The sequence below is a fragment of the Hippichthys cyanospilos genome, chromosome 2, assembly GCF_059441005.1.
Source record: "Hippichthys cyanospilos isolate Australia breed blue-spotted pipefish chromosome 2, RoL_Hcya_1.0, whole genome shotgun sequence".
In the NCBI taxonomy this organism is placed as follows: domain Eukaryota; kingdom Metazoa; phylum Chordata; class Actinopteri; order Syngnathiformes; family Syngnathidae; genus Hippichthys; species Hippichthys cyanospilos.
In genome coordinates, this window is record NC_142370.1 from 5,064,525 (window position 1) to 5,068,559 (window position 4,035).

Here is a 4,035-nt window from a genome sequence, read left to right on the forward strand (position 1 = left end):
ACCTACTAGCGCCGCCTAGTGGTTGATTAAAATGTCATTTTTTACACTTTCATGTATTGTGCTCAGTCTGTTTGAGTAAAACAAATGAAAATTGGTCAGAATATCATTAAGACATGGAATATTAAGGTTTTAAAATTTTACGACATTTCGATAATGGGCGTAGTCTGCACGCCACCTCAAAGTCAGATGACTCGCCAAAATGAAAAAAGTGGCTGTAATTGGCCCCAAAATGGCCTTATGAGTGGAAAATAGCCTCTCACTCCCGGCCCGTTTGACCTAGAGCTCCAAAAATTTGTAGCCTTATGTAGGACCTCGACCTCTACAAAAAAGTCAGCGCGAGCCATGTGCTCAGATGTACAGAAAGAGAGTTATGAATTTTTGAAGGTGCACCTTTAGCCCGTTTTTGCTCATTTGCAGGTCCCGAACTGCTCCTTTTTTCTCCCAAACGCTTGACCCGATCGACTTCAAATTTGCTGTGATGTTTTATCTGACTCTGAGGCACAATTGTTCAAATTTTCGTGACGATCCGCAATCAAATATGGTGGGGGCGGGCCTTCATATTATGCCTTTGATGATTACTTTTCCACATGTGAAACAAATCTTTATAACTCAGCTTTACAAGCTTGGAAAAATCTGAAACTTAACAGACACAGGGAGACTCAAGCCCTTAACACAAGTGTTTAAAAAAATCTTCAATTGCTTATAAGGCCATCTAGTGGCAAACAAAAATGTCAGTCTGATGTCTCGCCAAAACGAACAAAGTTGCTGTGTTTGGTCCCAGATGGTCTTATCTTTTCTAAACTTCATATATTTGATGGGTTTCCAATGCGGAATACACCTATCAATGTATTTTTTGTTATAGTGCGAGCGCCACCTAGTGGCAGCCAAAAATATAACATTTTTTAAACGTTTTTAAGTGTTTAGCTGAGCCTTTTGAAGTAATATCGCTGAAATTAAGTCTGAAAAGCCTCTAAACAGCCTTGATGACCTCCACCAAATTTTACGAAGTTTCGATAATGGGCGTGGCCTCTACGACCATTTTCATTCCAAAGCTTTATCTGTCCAGTAAAAGTTGCTGTAACTTGACCCAGATGATCTGATCTTCTCACAATTTCACACATTGGATAAAAATATTCTCCTGAACATATCGACAAAAATATATTCCAGTTTAAAGCTAGCGCCACCTAGTGGCTGCAAAAAATGTCATTGGTCGAAAGATTACAGTCAATCCTGTTTGGTTTGACCTACAGCTATGAAACTTTGTAGGCAAATGAAGGACTGCAAGACCTACAAAAAAGTCAATAGAAGTGATGTGCTAGGATGTACAGAAAAATTGTTATGAATTTTTTTAATTAAAGTTTTGTTCCATTCTTAGACATTAGCTGGTCTCAAACTAGTGCCTTTTTCTCTTAAATGATTCACCCCATTACCTTCAACTTTGGCATGAATCATTATCCAACTGAGGGGCACACATAGTCCAAATATCGTGAAGATCTCTTGACATAAAAGATGGGGGCGGAGCTTCCAATTATGTTTAATACTTCCTTTGCCAAGAGTGACAAAAATCTTAATAACTCAGCTATGACAGCTTCAAACCATCTGAAACTTTCCTGGGCCTTTAAAAGTAATGCAATAATACAGCTATGTGATAAACTTTCAAATCATTTACAGCGCCACCCAGTGGCGGACAAAAATCTTATTTTTTATACTTTTATGTACTGTGAAATGCCTGTTTGACTAAATGAACTAAAAAATGGTCAGAAAAGCTATGACACATTGGAACATTAAGGTTCTCAACTTTTATGACTTTTCATTAAAGGGCGTGGCCTCTATGCCAACTCAAAATCCGATGTCTCGCGAAAACGGTAAAAGTTGCTGTAATTGGACCTAGACCATCATATATTTTTAAAACTTCATATATGGGATGGGAGTCCAATGTGAAACACACCTACAGGCCTATTTTTTAATCATAGTACGAGCGCCACCTAGTGGCAGCAAAAAATATTGCAAATCCTTAATGTTTTTATGTACTCTGCTGAGCCCCTTGAAGTGACATCCCTTAAATGTTTTTTGAAAAGCCAGTGGCCATGCCTTATGCCCTCTGCAAATCAGTACGATGTTTCGACAGTGAATGTGGCCTATATCGCATTGAAAGTCACAAAATTGGAACAATAAAAGCTGCAGTAACTCCACCCACATTGTCCCACCTTGTCTAAATTTTACATATTTGGTAAGAGTCCTGCACTGAAGTCATCTACAACTACTTTTTCATCGTTCATAGTCCTTGTTCATACCCCGACCTGTTAATACCCCAACGTGCACAGGTCTGCGAGGGCCCTTTATAGCTGCTTGCAGCTCTAGTTATTATTATTATTATTTACTGTGCAGCGCTTTTCCATTTTTGAGGGCCTAAACATGCACGAAAAGTCACCAAAATTTGCACATTTGTCGGGCCCGGTGAAAAATTGGATATTTTTCTGTTTCCCAAAACAATGCAAAAAAAATGGCTCTGCAGCGCCACCTAAGGTCGAAAAAGTGCACCTGGTCCCGGCCTGTTTGACCTAGAGCTACGAAAATTTTTAGCCATATGTAGGACCTAGAGACCTACAAAAAAGTCAGCGCGAGCCATGTGCTCAGATGTACAGAAAAAGAGTTATGAATTTTTGAATGTGCATTTTTGGCCCATTTTTGCACGTTTGCAGGTCCCAAACTGCTCCTTGTTTCTCCTAAACGCTTTACTCAATCACCTTCAAATTTGCTGTGGTCCATATTCACACATAGGGGCACAAGTGGGCAAAATTTGGTGCAGATCCGCTGACATATATGATAGGGGCGTGGCTTCAAATTATGTGTTCAATTTTTCCTTCGCCAAGAGTGACATAAACCTTAATAACTTTGTTGTACTAGCTTAAAAAAATCTAAAACTTCATAGACACATGGAAACTTATGTCTTTAACACCTTTGAAAAAAGTTTTTTTAAATACCTACTAGCGCCGCCTAGTGGTTGATTAAAATGTCATTTTTTACACTTTCGTGCATTGTGCTCAGTCTGTTTGAGTAAAACAAATGAAAATTGGTCAGAATATCATTAAGACATGGAATATTAAGGTTTTAAAATTTTACGACTTTTTGATAATGGGCGTAGTCTGCACGCCACCTCAAAGTCAGATGACTCGCCAAAACGAAAAAAGTGGCTGTAATTGGCCCCAAAATGGCCTTATGAGTGGAAAATAGCCTCTCACTCCCGGCCCGTTTGACCTAGAGCTCCAAAAATTTGTAGCCTTATGTAGGACCTCGAGCCCTACAAAAAAGTCAGCGCGAGCCATATGCTCAGATGTACAGAAAGAGAGTTATGAATTTTTGAATGTGCACTTTTGGCCCGTTTTTGCTCATTTGCAGGTCCCGAACTGCTCCTTTTTTCTCCCAAACGCTTGACCCGATCGCCTTCAAATTTGCTGTGATGTTTTATCTGACTGTGAGGCACAATTGTTCAAATTTTTGTGATGATCCGCCATCAAATATGTTGGGGGCGGGGCTTCATATTATGCCTTTGATGTTTACTTTGCCACATGTGAAACAAACCTTTATAACTCAGCTTTACAAGCTTGGAAAAATCTGAAACTTCACACACACATGAAGACTTAAGCCCTTAACACAAGTGTTTAAAAAAATCTTCAATTGCTTATAAGGCCATCTAGTGGCAAACAAAAATGTCAGTCTGATGTCTCGCCAAAACGAACAAAGTTGCTGTGTTTGGTACCAGATGGTCTTATCTTTTCTAAACTTCATATATTTGATGGGTGTCCAATGGGGAATACACCTATTGACGTATTTTTTTTTATAGTGCGAGCGCCACCTAGTGGCAGCCAAAAATATAGCATTTTTTAAACGTTTTTAAGTGTTTAGCTGAGCCCTTTGAAGTAATATTGCTGAAATTAAGTCTGAAAAGCCTCTAGACAGCCTTGCTGACCTCCACCAAATTTTACGAAGTTTCCATAATGGGCGTGGCCTCTACGACCATTTTCATTCCGAAGC